The sequence below is a fragment of the Galeopterus variegatus genome, unplaced genomic scaffold (genome assembly GCF_000696425.1).
Source record: "Galeopterus variegatus unplaced genomic scaffold, G_variegatus-3.0.2 Scaffold89, whole genome shotgun sequence".
Classification (NCBI taxonomy): domain Eukaryota; kingdom Metazoa; phylum Chordata; class Mammalia; order Dermoptera; family Cynocephalidae; genus Galeopterus; species Galeopterus variegatus.
Window position 1 is genome coordinate 245,333 of NW_007726200.1, and position 15,245 is coordinate 260,577.

Consider the following 15,245-nt stretch of genomic DNA (forward strand, 5'->3'; position numbering starts at 1 on the left):
CGGGCAGCGCGCGGGTGGGAAGGGGTGGAGAGAGCCTGGCCTGGCTGGCGGGAGGGCGAGCGGGCGGGGCGGGCTCGGCCCGGCCGCAGGTGACCCGGAGGCCCTCGCCGCCCGCAGCGACCCGAGCGCTTTGTGAGCAGATGCGGAGCCGGCTGGAGGGCGCGAGCCAGATGCGGGGCGACAGCTGACTCGCTGCGAGGAGGCGGGAGGTGCGGAGCGCGCGGGTGGTCCCGGCGCCGCTGACTTCTTCTCGGCCGGCTCCCGGCCACCACCGCAAGGTAAAAAAAACTACAGTCCCCCTCAGATCCCGCACCCGACCCCCTGACCCAGCGCTTCTGCTTTCTTTGTTCCCCAAAGAGACGGGACTGCAGTTCCAGAGGGCAAGATCGAAGAAGTGGGCGAGACTTTGGGGGCTTCAGAAACTGAAGGGATGTGGCCGGGGGGGAGGTAGAACGCAGCTTGTCGTGTTAGGGGGTGGCTTCTGCCGGCCACCTGTATGACGCAGGAGGGAGAGGGGCGCTGGGGCAGCGGAGGGTGTGTGACTGTTATGGCCCGGCAAGTTTCAAGGCTGTGATCTGACTCAGTCCTTACAAAAGGGATCCGGTCATTCTGTCCGAGGGTGATGCAGCAGGCAAGGTTTGAGCCGAGCAGTTTCCTTGTTCCCACCCCTGCTTTTTATCTGTATTATGCGGGGGTCTTTGCCAGGGGCAGGTGTTTCTGCGAAGGTCTGAATTCTTCATTTCTGGCAAACACACAGGGCTTGTGATCCATCATTTTCAATCGTACCTTATCTCTTTGCTGGGGCTCTGTAGAAGACATCTATCTTCTTAGGTGAAATAGATTGTAACCAGAGGTCGGGCAGTCTGGCTAGTACTAGTGCTTACTCAATGATTAAAACACCAGTGAAGTACTTTCACTGGATTGCCGGTGCAGAATTTACTCCAAAGTACGTCTCCCAATTTCATACCTTTTATGTTTTAAAAGAGCATTTGCTAATTTGGCAGTTGGAGAGGGTTCTAGTGGCTAACGCGTGAATAGTTGCCCACTGTATTTTACCTTATCGCAGTTTTATGTACAAAGGAGCCCTTGTGCAGAATGAAATATTGTCAACTCTCTTAGGCAAAATACCAAGATATTTTAATTGCCAAGTTAAGATGGTCGGTGAATATGAGAGGATTGTAAAAACTGACACTGGAGAGAATATAGTCTATCTGGACCCTCTTCTGAATTTTAAGAAGATTGTTCACGTTTTGTAGCGTTGGTTGGAGGCTTATTCTGTTGCTTCCATCAGCCAGACGCATGCATATTGCCATGCAGATGGATTCAGAAAAACATTATTTTCCTTTATAGCTAAACTATTAAAGCTGACTTATGAGTTTTTTCTGCATGATGATGATCTGAAAATGATGTACATCATGTTTCTCTGTGCTGCAGGGGCATAAATTGTGCTTTTCTGTAAACAGTGTAAGTGGTGCTTGGGTTATTTACAGATATATAGCTTTCCTTCCTAGCTCTAAGTTTTTGCACTTTGTTTTGAACATGTAAACTTCCATAATGGAACAGAAGTGAGGTGCTTTGCTTCCAATCATTGTTAGTCTGTGGTGTATTCAACGTTCATTCTTTTTGAACTGCAGAATAACACAGGTAAAATTTACATCATATCCCAAGAGATTTTTTTGTAGTACCAAAACGTGTCTGCTGGCCTATAAAATATACGGGTGTTTAAAAAATTCTGTTCACTTTTCACACTTAACAGTGCATAAACTATAGTTATTAACTTAAATGTATTTTGCTTTTAGCATGATGGAATTTATGGCATAGAGGATGATCTGCCAACTACTGCTTTTTCAAAGACTGCTTTGTTCTTGATACATCCCAGTAGGGGTTTACACTAGATGTACACTGTGTGTTTTCAGAATTAGTGGATGAGGTTTATCTGAATGAAAAAAAAAAAGTTTACCAGATAAACCATAGCCAGTCAGTATGAAAGCTCATAACTAATATTCTCACAACCTTTAAACCTACAGTAACATAAAAATGACAGTTTTCTAAGCAAGAGAAATACCCATATTTTATAAATTCTTCTAAGACTATATAAGCATATGGCCCACATTAATCTTGAAATTTTTTTAAAATTTGTTTTAATGAGGGGTAGACTAACAAATACATTTCAAAAATCAATTTTCTTAGCTGTTGGTTAAAAAAAACATTCAACACAGCATTAGTCTAATTTTCCTTTTGCAAATTTATATAATCTCAAATAAACTTTTTCTCAAATGCGGTCATCTCAAAACAAAGTGAGTAACTCAAAAGGGCTAACATCGTCTCAGGACACATACTTTCTCTGAGCGGCTACACCAGAGCATGGGGTGACACACTGTGGTGAGGTGCAGATCCTCACACTTTCAGGTCACCTCCCAACTCTCTACCCCTTCCTCCTCGTCCCTTTCCTATGTCTTAGTCAGAGCTGCTGCCAAGGTCTTCTGTGCCTTTATTTCTCCAATCCAATTTCCCGGTTTCTTTTTCACTGACATTGGGCCTAGTGATTCTCTCCAGAGCTACCTATGCATTCTTCCCCCTGTCCCTAAGACTTTCCTTGCTCAGCTGTGTTTGTTCATGGGATACCCAATTTCCCTAATTGTGCCCCTTTAAGGGGAGGAAATACAGACAGAAACAGGAGTACCAGGGAGTCAGCCTCTTCTTCCTGGCCAGTTTATGTTGAAACTAGTGTCTCTGACACCGAGCCCTGAGGGCAGAGTTTCTTTATGGGCTTTGCTCAGTGCAAAATAAATAGTCACCTCTCAGTAATAAGTGATAGGTACACTGACTAATGTCAATTCAGGATCACTTTGATTCCGTGTTCTTAACAAGACACTGAGTCGCTGCCAAGCCCACATCTGCCTCACCACAAATAGCTAAGAACTGTACGTTGAGTATCATATGTGCTGGATACCAGGAGAACATTAAAAAAAAAAAAAAAAGGAAAAAATTAAATCTCTTCCCTTGAAGAGTTTACAATCTAGATATGCAGATAAACACCACACATATAAAATGGAACCCAAATCCGTAATTATTAAGAGGACTTCACATAAGAAATACAACTTTAGAAATCATCTCATTTGCTATTAAATAATAAAATTTTTTTAAATCAAAAGATTGGGACTTAAAGACCTTAAAATTTTCAAGCTGCTTGTGCATCTTTCTAATACTACAACCTTACAAGATAGGCAAGGTTGATATTAATACCTGAACATTTCCATGTTCTGTGAGCTTGAGACTAGCCCCGTGCCACCAACAGCACCACAGCACCTCTCCACAACCATAACCAAAGGTTAACTATTGGAAGCATTTTCCACTGAAGCATAGGTTGGGATCCTTAAATTAATAATAAATGATGGGTATTACATTTCTAGTCCTTAGAGTTTTTCTCACCTTCTCTTTCTCCAGTTCTTTTTCCTTTCTTTTTTTGTGAAGTCATAGCAAGAAAAGTCTTCATTCATATGTGTGGGGTATTCTGCTCCTGCTATCAGATTAAGACCTGTGAGTAATTTTGTAATCTATCCTTCTATCAGCAAGTCCATTCTCAGATATCTCTTCAGCTGTGTTAAACAGTTTAGTATATTCCCGTTGGGATTTGTTTCAATAAAAACATCCAGTAAAATCTGACTACTTTGCTCTTCAAAGGACAAAATGAAGAAAGTGTTTTTATAAGCTGTAAAAAGTAATTAAACGAAAAATCACATATGTGACATTTGTAGTAGGAGGTGTGAGCACAGTGAAATAAAAAACAGTCAACTTTGTATCCCATACTCAGGTATACATAATTCCTTTTGATTGTATAAATTTGTGCAAGTGTGTTTATGCAGGTTACTCCTATCGATTTTAATTTCTAATAATTTTGTTGCTATGGGGCTCATAGAAATTATATGAGAACCTATGGGCCATATAAATTATATAATGGGTGATTGAATTTAAAAATTTATTTTTCCTAATATAATAAAGTATTGCAATTATAAAATGTGGTTAGAGAATCACAGGTTCTAGTGAAAGCCAGGTTCCTATACTCCAAGAATGTGACTGAGGATTTAGTCATTCACACAGGATAATTTGTTGAGCACCTACCAGGCACAGTTCTAGACTCTGCATTTCAGTAGAGAATAAAACAGACAAAAATCTCTGACCTCATGATGCTCTATTCTATTGAGGAAGGCATACATAAATAAAATGTGTTGAATGTCAGGTAATGAGTGATAAGAGCTACAAGAAAGAATAAAATGGTGAAGAGGAATAGGGACTGTCAAGGATAAGAGGGGATGAAGTAGTGATTGAAAAATTCAGTAGTGAAGTGAGGGAAGGCCTTGCTTGAAAGGTGGCCTGTGAGTTAGAACCTGAAGCAGATAAGGGGGTGAGCCATGTGGATATCAGGAGCACTCTTTGGGAGTGCCAGTCTCATCTTGTTTTTCTGGAATTGTTCAGTGCACAGCTTACACCGCTGTCCATAGAGTCCCTGGTTTTCTAGGCAGATGTGTGAACAATTCCTTCCACCGGTAGCTACAGTCTCAAAGATAAATATATAGGAGTGGCCCATGTCTTTTGGTTTATGGGGTATGGATAAAGACCCATAGTATTTTCCTGCATTCTCCCTGTCCCATTCCCATACTCCATCCTTGATCAGAGATATTGCTCCATTCAGACAACTTTCCTTCTTATTTTCCATACTGTGAGCCTGGCCCAGTGGGATTCAAGGATAATACCTATGGCCTTTGTCGCTGATCCCTTCCATGGCATAGATCTAGAGATGGCAAAGGAGGCTCTTGGCTGATAGTGTGCGGCCCCTGTCTGCTGTGCACTTCTCTCTCTCCTTCCTTTTGCCTTTCTAGTCTCAAGCTGCTGTGTTGGATTTTCTTCCTCTTTTCTTTCTTCCCACTTATGCCCTATCTATATCTTGTATCAAGATTGCAAACAGGTAACTTAAATTAGGAAAACTAACCATTTCACTAGGGACTGACAGACTGCTTAGTAAAAGCCCTGCCTAACAGGGGGACAGTCATCTGCCTGGCCTCTCAGAGTTGCTGGTGGCCCAGTGACTGGCATGGGACCATGTGGTGGTATCTTTCAAATTTTCAAGAGAAGCTAGAAATCTCCCAGAAGTCTTCAAAACACTGTACAGCCTAGAGAGACAAAAAGTCTGCAGGCCAGATTTGGCTCCTGCTGGTCCCAACTGCGGTCTGGGCCCTGACTGTGCCTGCCAAGTGGTCCCCTGTGGCACTTTCAGGTACTGTCAAATTCAGCAGCATGCATGGCCAGAGAGCCTCAGGACCTCTTCTACAAAATATCATATTTCTAGAATTTTTAGACTTTTCACCTCTGGAAAATTATCTAAGCAATTTAAAAAAGAAAATGATATTTTATAATTCATCAACTATTGGCACATACATATTTTTCTAAACTCATCAACTCACGTACTCTGCATCAAGCTATGTATATTTCTAATCTAAAGGATAATCTAGTTATTTCATTCTTAAACTGAAGCAATCATATTCTGAAACTTGAATCCATCATACTTTTATATGTCAATTTTATTTCCAAGTTCTCTGATTCAGGATAAACTCTACCTTTGGAATATTAGCTGACTTTTTTTTTTTTTTTTGGATCTGCCTGAACTTCACCCGTTGTTATTTCCCTGCCATTGAAATTCAAAACTTGCACTGCCTTGCTGGTTTCCAGTGCCTTTTAAAAGCAGTCAGATCAGTGTTGCAATCTATTTTTCCAAAGGAATAAAAGCTCACAGGTTGTGTGCTAACTTGTTTCCTTTAATCCTGAAAGTTCGGTGAAATGCCCAGGCTAGCGGCCTTCCGGAAGGCCATTGTGTTAGAAAGGAAGATTATGTACTGTATTTCTTCCTACTATTTTAAATGTAAATATAATAATATATCATGAAACAGTGCACATATTAAGATCAGTGGCCTTTTCCTGTTTTGAAATGATCTCGTATTCCCCGATAGTTGGAAATCTGAGACAGCACCTAGAACCTCAGGTCCAATTTTGAAGTTGTGTGTAAAAATTTTTTTTTTTTAAAAGAATGACTTGAGGAATTAAAAAGTATTCCAACTGTTCGATAAGACCATGGAAGGTTTCTAATTTTTAATATTTTACTGAAAATATCGAGAAGAGCATTCAAAGTTGGAGACCTTTGAAATAATGCAGTCTTCACAAGTCAGAGAAAGAGAGGTGGAGTAAATTTGTTTAGCAGAGGTAGATTGTCTCCTTTGGGGCCTAATCATGTGGGAAAGGAAAACCCAGCCAAGTTTTGGATCCATAAGACAACTCAAACTAGCTTTAAAAATAAATTTTGGCTTTGCTTGGAACCAGAGTGTGTTTAGACCAGCATTTTAGCTCTTAAATTTTAAACCTAGGGATCTTTTAAGGGAAATTCAATCCATGTGTTTTTGATTCACTAAATCTTGAATCATTACCCGTTAAACTGTATGTCCATCTAAGCTCTTTGATGTCTAAGAAATCTTTGAAATCATGTAAGGCCCTTTTTGTTCCAGAAAAATAGGAAGTTGGTTTTTTCTAAGAATCAGTAAACTGCATCTTCAGAAACCCAAGTTAGGTCTAAAATCTTGCAGCCATGACAGAATGGATGTTTGAATGAGTACTAATGCATTTTATGATGCAATGTGAAAAATATAAGTACTTTTAAAGACCTTGTTTACCAGTAGTATTCAGTTGTAATCCTTACTAACCCCAAGGAAATGATATTGACACAACTCCTCTTTCTATTGTAATATAAATATAAACTCCAAATATTTATCGTTTTATCCTGGCACATAGTAGGTACTCAGTAAATATTTTGTTGACTGTTAATAACTTTTTTTTCTGCCCAGAACTCTCCAGCTAATGTCAGTCTTTCTATTCAATATCAATATCCATCTGTCAAGTCTTGGAATAAGATCTATTCTGAGTCAGTGACCCGGCTCAGCAAATTTTAAAAATAAGCCATCTAACTAAATATATGACATTTATTGAAATTCATTTTGTGCCATGAAACAACTGCCTTGCAAAGAGTGCTGAAAATAGGAAGGAATTTCGAGGCTAATTTGATTAAATATTCAGTTGTTACCATATGCTTTCTGAAAATTGATTTTTTTTCTCCCCTTTTACTATTTCTGTCATTCTTCCTTCCACCTTGACATGCTTACTGATTGAAAGTTATGCACAGAAAAGGGCAGGTCGCTTGTATCTATAATCAAGAGCAGCAAGTTCAAACAGGCTTAGAAAACGTAATGCTATAATCATAAGTTGCCATAATATAGGAGAGGGGAGAGGGGGATACTCAACAATAATAGTGGTGTTGGGTTTTGCTCCAAAGCACACGGATGACACACCTTTGTACTCCATTGTGTGGAGAAAAACACCTTCTTACTGTGGTTAGATTTCCTGTTTGTGAGTGGGTATTTTCTGGTAACTAGACTTCCCATATGGACTGGCACAAATATGTAGCTTTAAGTGTAGTTGAAATGCACATGATGAGAGAACTGGCTCTTTTAGAGACAGCAACTCCTCAAAGAATTAAAGCAGCATTTTGAAGACGTTGTAGTTCTGAAACACAAGCGTTGAGGTTTTTCTTGATACCATGTTGTGGATTTCTGACTGCTCAGCACATTTTATCCTCAGAAAATCTTTCCTGATCAAGAGTGTGTTGTTTTAGTGTGACAGGTGGGTGACAGAATTTGGCAATTTCTTATATCTTGTGGAGGTGGGGGTAGAAAAAGGAAAATTATGTTGTTATGGTCTTGAAATGGAGATTCTCTTAGGTGACGCTGAAAGTTTACTGAATACATAAATCATCATTAAATTTTGTTTTGATGTTTAATTATAAAATCACTGTATAAGGAATAACTTCTTCATATAGCTTAGACATGCCTAATCTTTTTAACAGTGGTCAACCAAACCATCAGTAATAATCATATATCAATGTATTTGTATGTATTCATGTTTAGGTGATTTTTTAGCTCTAATTAAAAGGTCTCACAACTTGATAAACAAACAAATGTCTCCGTATTTGTACATTTGGAAAAATATAGTTCAATTTAAGGAATTTTTTGTAATAACTCATGCCACAGATTTAGAAAATAGATCATAAAGGAGAAGACCTGGATGTTTTGATGGGATATTAGATCCGTGAGGCAAAGGGAGGGAAAGTGCGGGTGGATAGATTCAAGGGTTGTGGGCCTGGGTGCACTGTAAGTCACAGGGAGAGTGTCCTATTAGGAATCAGCCTGCCCGCCTTCTAAAGAGGAAAGAGTGGATCAAAATTGGGAGTAAAGAGAAGCTCACAGGAAAATGGTAGGGCACATGGTAAGCAAAGTCTGAACTTCCTCCAAATTCTGTCACATGTGGCTTGATTCTCCAAGAAGATAGAGTATCATCTGTCCAGTCCTAAATGAGGCCTCTTAGTCTATCCTAACCTTCAGCTACCAGTAAGAATAGCAGCACTATGTAGCAGAAGCAGAAAAAGCATTTATTCTGAGTATCAGTGTCATGTCCTAAGCATTCTTTTATCTCCTTTCAAATAGTCTAAATGAAATTCCATCTTCTCAGAGGAAACCATAATATTAAAAGAAAAAACAGACAAATTTATAAATGTTTTATACCATTTTCATCACTAGCATTTTCTAGCATATCAGCTCATTGCAATATATAAATTACTGTTGGGACCAAAACTTATGGCCCTAAAAACCATATCCCTAATCATTTCCTATTGGATATCATCTGCTGTGGAGGTAGATTAGCTTTCTTCAAGGATATCTTGAGGTCATTTCTTTGGGCTTAGACTATACAAAGTTCATGCTAGAGTGTGCATAGGAATTACATTTTCATATTCTAAACACAAACTCAGACAGTAACCTAAAGACTTGAGAAAACCTCATATCAGAGCCTGCCTTCACTTCCTGTCCTTTTTTTGCTCCTCTGAGAGTCTTAGGTGAGCAGCTGTCATCTGACTGGCCTCATTCAGACAGAATCCCTCCAGCTCTAACCAATGGCTACACCGTGCAAAATATCTGGTTAAGACAAACACAGCAAACAAATAGAATCATTTAGCATCTAGGTGGTGAATCTTTGGGCTTAAAATACTACCTTAGTTGTTTTAAATGACTATCAAAGAGTAGGACATTTTAAGTTCTATTGAATTTTATAAAAAAGCAGCCAAAGCAGAGATTGTTGATGGAAAAAAAATACTTCCTCCTAAAAGTAATGAATATGTATTTTGGACTTTTAAAAAATTCCCTGTCTGTCTTGTCAAAGTTAAGATACTTCTAAATTTTATTCCAGTCTCACTAACACATTCTTGGATTGTACATTGAAATCTCAGCGTTGTCATAATAATGTAACCACTTAATTCCCAAGTCTGCCTGCTGACTATGTGGACACTCAGTGAGAATTGGCATTGTGCATTAGGATAAGTATTACCTCGAGCAAATTTTTTACTCTGGTTTTGATCAAGGACCAGTAATTTTAAACATTCTTCTGGTTTCAAAGAGCTGACCAAAAAAAAAGTCCGTTAAATCATCAGAAAAGTGCAAGTAAAACCCCAGTTTCATTAATGACAATGAAAAGTGACAGCCCTTGAATCTATGTCATAAGCTGATTAATTACTTTCCAAATGTTATTAAAGATTCTAAGTGAATAACTAGACTGTTATTCAGGATCAAGTCTCCCTCACAATTCCTAAATGGGCTTTAATTTTCAGAGGTAGATGATCATTACATCTGATTCATTTCTTTAACATCTTTGGACTGTTGGCCTTATTGAAAAGAGAGCATAGTATCTGTTTCAATGTGTTTTCTTTTCTCTGAAGTTATTCCTTGCAGATTTCAATCAAACTGGTTTTGAAATAAAAATAATCAAATGCTGGCATTTCCTCTTAATAAAGGCCCATAGATCTGAAGAATTATATAAACATCACAAGGAATTTACCATAAATGTGATAATAATGAAAGCACATTAACTCCCAAATCTGCCTGCTGACTGTGTGGACATGCAGGGAGAATGGGCGTTGTGCATTAGGATAAGTATTACCTCAAGCGAATTTTTACTCTTGTTTTGATCATTGCCCATTTCGACCAATCCACAGCATATACTTTTTCCAGCAAATCCATTTGCTACTCTAGTCCCATTTTTCCCCCATGCCCACTGCAGTGATTCCAAACTTTCACCATTTTCTTGAGCTCTTGAGTCCCTTTGGCTCCCCTTATTCTCAGAGTAAGATCTTCCCTTACATTTCAGAGAGTAAATAGAAGCCCATGTGCTTTTCATGTCACTATTATTACCTCCTTGCTTCTGTCTCAAAGGACAAAATGGTCTTTTCAACCTATGGCCTTGATCCCGTTCTTCCCGACATCTCCGAGCACCTCGCTCTGTCCACCCTGCCCTCCCAACTCCTCCCATCTTTAAAATTCCTCTCATCATTTTTCATTCAGCCCTTACTCAGTGTGCTGCTTCTTCTAGAAAGAAATAAAACAACATATGCCAGGCATCCCGATAGGATCTTGAATTCACAATTACCTTAAAAGTAGTCACTCCTATTTCTGTCTTATCCTTTAAATAAAGAATTCTTGAAAATAAATTTTTCACTCATTTTTCTCTGCTTTGTCCACTCCCATTCATTCCTTAACTCATTCAGTTCAAGCAGTCTGTTCCGCACTCCTGAGAAAGTTCCTTGCTCTACTCACTGGTAACCTCATGCCAAATCTGATGGACACTTGTTTTTATCCCACTTGACCCATTTGTGGAATTTAACACTATACCTCTTACTTCTCACTTGTTGAAAGTTTCCTTTTAACTTCTGAAATACTATTCGAACTTCATCTCTTGTCTTTCCACATTTTCTTTGCTTATAATTTTTCTTTTCACCCTTTAGGATGTAAAATTTAGATTCTGGTCTTCTCTGGGGTTCTATCTGAATTCCTCTTTTCTACTTGTTAAACATGCCCAACATGCCCATGAGTGATCTCAATTTCTTCAATGACTTCAAATGCACTGATAGACCAGTGGCTCACAAATTGCTCTGTCTGACTTTCTCTTTGCTCCAGACCACCATCCCCATGTTATTAGCTACCTTATAGACACCTCCACTTGAACGAGCAGCCGCTACCAGCTCAGAGGTACCAACTGAACTAATTTTTTTTGCCCCCAAGTGTCCTCTGCCTATTTTCCTTGTTTTTATGATACCCCAGATAGTAACTTTTTAGCTATCCATGTTGAATCATTACTACATAAATTTTATCCCTTTAACATCTTTCTAATCTAGTCTTTTCTTTCTGTCTATACTGCTAGAATCTTTGCTAAGGATCATTCTTTCATGTATTAATTTCTTCCGTTATCCATTTATTCAATAAATGTTTACCAGGTGCCACATGATGGCACTATGCTGGAGGCTAAACATGGAGCTCATAGTCTAGTGGGAGACGCAGATAAGTAAATTATAACTCAGCACGACAAAGGCTAGATAAAGGGAAGGCAGGTTTGATGTATGAGCACATGGGAGAGCTCCTAATCCCTTACTCGAGGGTGAGAGAGGCATCAGAGAAGGCTTCCCAGGAGAAGTGTTACCTAAGATGGGACTTGAAGAGATAGTAAGAGTTGTCCAGGTGAAGTTGAGGTACAGAGTGTTCCATAAAGAGGGAGCCACATGTGCTAAAACCCAGAATGGGAGAGCACAGGGCTTGCTTCAAGAGTTTAAGGAGGGCAGGGTGGCTGAAGCCTAGATTTCTAATGGGACGATGGCAAGAGGCAAGGCTGAAGAATTAGGGAGAAGCTGAATCATGCATGGCTTTTAAGCTCGGGTAAGGAGTTGGCCTTTTTTTCAGCAGAGAAGTGACATAATCAGATTGTCAGTTTAGAAAGATATCTCTGGTACTTTGGAGAACAGATTATCAGGGCAAGAATGAAGAGCGAGTACCAGTGAGGATAGCTGTTGTACCATTGTAGTAATCCAGGCAAGAAGTGACACTGCCCCGAACCGTGGGGATGATCAACTGCATGATCAGCCATTATGTGTGTGTGTGTGTATGTGTAAATATATGTACATGTATATATGCATGCTGCAGATGAAGTGCAGACCCCTCAACAGGACATATGGTGCTTTCTGTGATTGTCCCCTTCCTAGCCTTCAAGCTTCATCCATTGCCAGCAAAGCCCACTGCCAGCCCAACCCACACAGCATCTATGCTAGTTACAGCTTCCTGAACAAGCTGCACATTCTCTCCAAGGTGCCTGTGTATAAGTCCTCTCTGCCCAAAGTGTCTGTCCCCTGCCTCAGCTGTGCCTGATCAACTCCAACTTATCCTGCAACACCCAGCTCAGGTAACATACCCTCTCTGAAATAGTCTTCTCCTCCTCTCTGTCTGCATAGTTGCCTCTTCTCCCCTCTGGGCTCCTCCAGTGACACGCACACATTCTTACAGTGTAGCCTCGGAGTGTGAGGTGGGAGGTGAGACTCCCAATCAAAGGGCAGCACCTATATGATTGAAAAAGTTATTGTGTTTTTTTAACATCTTGCCCTCTCTTTTATCTTTCTGTTTCTCTCTCTCTCTCACTCCCTCCAACACACATAGCCACTACCCATACAGATATATACACACACGCCTGCCCTGAATTATTTTTCCTTGAATTGATCAGTTATATAAATGCAATCCTGAGCATAGTTGTTTTTAAGTTGTCCTAACCTTTGGTTTATTGATTTTTCCAGGACCCAGAGTGTTTACTGAGTTTTAGAAATTGGATTCTGCACTTATTTTTCTGTACTCTCCTATTTTCACAAAGATTGGTTTGCTTGGCATTCTCTATTCATTTTAAAATACTTACAAATTTTTTGTAGAAAGTTTTGTTTGGGTCTCTATTTTCTGATGACATATTGATCTCTATGTAGTGTTATTTATATGCTTTTAATTTTTCTTTCAATGCTGTTAGAATTGCAGTACATTCATGCAAGGAACACATGCCTATACAAAATATGGCTAGGATTGGCTGTTGCTTCCATTCACAGTATTCCCATGATTTCTATCAGTTCTTTTCTACTTTGCCTGGAAAAGAAAATGTCACGTACCAAGAAAACTCACCTTGAAAAAGAGACCCTAGTTCATTCCAATGCCAGAGAGTCTTCTTGTTAATGTTGACTTCCAAGAAAGGTTTTAAGGTGTGAACAAAAGAAAATTCAGAGCTAAGTGAAATAGCATCACGAGGAACACTCGCCTCATTCCACCACTCCATGTTTCAGGGTCAGAGCCTGGCCTTTGGCACCTTTGTCTCTCTTTCTGTGGATGCTGATTGCTCTTGCTCTGTGTGACAACCACCGTGACGAGAATGGGGTTCGCTCGCCACCCACGTTCCACTGCAGCCATTTGGTTTCTGCTTTAGGTAACACCACGGAGATTGATCAGTTATGTAAATCCAATCCTGAGTATATTGTCCCTGTTTGGAATTATAACATGCCTTATGCTGAGGACATTTTCAACACTAAGGGAGGGAATGTCTGATTCATTAGTAGGTAATATGCCAGCTTCCTCTCCAACATATCTTTCTTCAGTGGTTTACATTCTGCCTGCACAGCCAGGTTTATCCTATCCAAACCCTGTATTTGAATGCAATTGGAAAAGGTTGCTGGGCTTATTTTATTTTAACTTCCATGCTTAGAAAGATGTTTCTTTTTTTTTTCTTTTTTTTTGTGACCGGTAAGGGGATCGCAACCCTTGGCGTGGTATTGCCCGCACCACGCTCAGCCAGTGAGCGCACCGGCCAGAAAGATGTTTCTTAAATGTGATTAGTGGGTTTATATTATCCAGTGTTCCTGGATTAATTGAACAAAATATGGTAGCACTTCTACACAATCTGAATTATAAAATTACATTCATCCATTAGGTTGAAAAATATTAAAAAATACTTTTATAGGATTTCAAGCATCTCAGCACTTTCTTAACATTGGGGAAGTTCAACCTTCACATTTTCAAGGTCAATGAAACATTCTTGTCTGACCTACAATATATTAATGGGGCAAAAGCCTGTCTATCAATCAGGGCTCTGACAGTTCAATGTATTTTCTGAACAGCATTTTTTACAATATGCACAATGGTAAAACAAATGTCCATTTATTCTTCTTTCCCAGAAGTTGCGTACTTTCAACCATTCATAAAAGGACAAAGATGTTTGCTAACAGATTATGAATTTATGAGGTATAATGTTGAGAATATAGTGGCATTCTATTGTTTTTATCTTTACTCTTGTCATATCAGAGTGGGACAATGGTCCCTATCATATGATACAACTAGAAAATGCACAGTTGGCTTTTTCTTATGCTAAGATTTAGTCATCTTTAACTTTTTGAGTGATTATTAGAAGAAGGGATGCAATATTGGATAAGGATCTGAATAAAAGCACTATTTATCTCTCTTCCAAAGAAACACTTGTGTGATAATCAAGAAACAGTGTTTAGAGCAGCCCCGAAAAACATTAAGTGTAAAACATACAAATTATTCTTGTACTAAGTTTAACTTGTTTTCTCCTATAGCCACCTATATTTGAACTTTTTAATAAGCTCGTTTATTATAAATACAATGATTCAAATCAAGGAGTACTTTTTCTGTTTCAGAAATTGCATGTGGGTGGCAGGCTGCCATACACAGTACATCTTTCAGTTTAAAAAAAAAAAGAGTTATATCTTCACATGATATTTAAAACCACCTGTCAGGAACAGGTTACCCTGCTAATCACTTTTAAAACAGTATGTTTTAGATACACAGCAGGAAAACAACAACACCAAAAAAAAGTACACGCAGTTTTACAATATGTAGGTACTGCAGAAACCTTAAAAAACTGTTCTACTCCAACAGATAAATAGGTTGGGCCAAAATCTTTTCTAATCTGAGTTCTGTTAGTAAAAAAAAGTGATTATGCACTTATTTTTGTCCATTTGCTTACAAATAGGATTGTCACATAAAATACATTCATAGGACATACATTAAAAAAGGTATGTTGTTCACTATCTATCTGAAATTCAAATTGAACTGGGCATCCTATATCTTTACTTGCTAAATATCAGTGGGGATACGGCAAGTAAAGCGGTAAAGTAATGGTTCCCATTTGATTTTCTTCCTTAGTGTGGGAGGCCCTTACTGTGGCCTTTGTCTTAGAGGACGAGTTGAGAAGAACTTCAAGAGCTTGAAACGGGGTTAGAGGAAAAC

General features: G+C 39.1%; 1 protein-coding gene across 1 annotated transcript in view; it reads left to right on the top strand.

Annotated features, from left to right (window-relative positions):
• The first annotated feature begins 100 nt into the window (after nucleotides 1-100).
• MET (MET proto-oncogene, receptor tyrosine kinase) overlaps nucleotides 101-15,245 on the top strand; it is a 111,159-nt gene continuing 96,014 nt past the window's right edge. The window contains exon 1 of the mRNA XM_008580997.1: nucleotides 101-278. The gene's annotated coding sequence lies outside the window, so the exon portion shown is untranslated. The remainder of the gene's footprint in view (nucleotides 279-15,245) is intronic.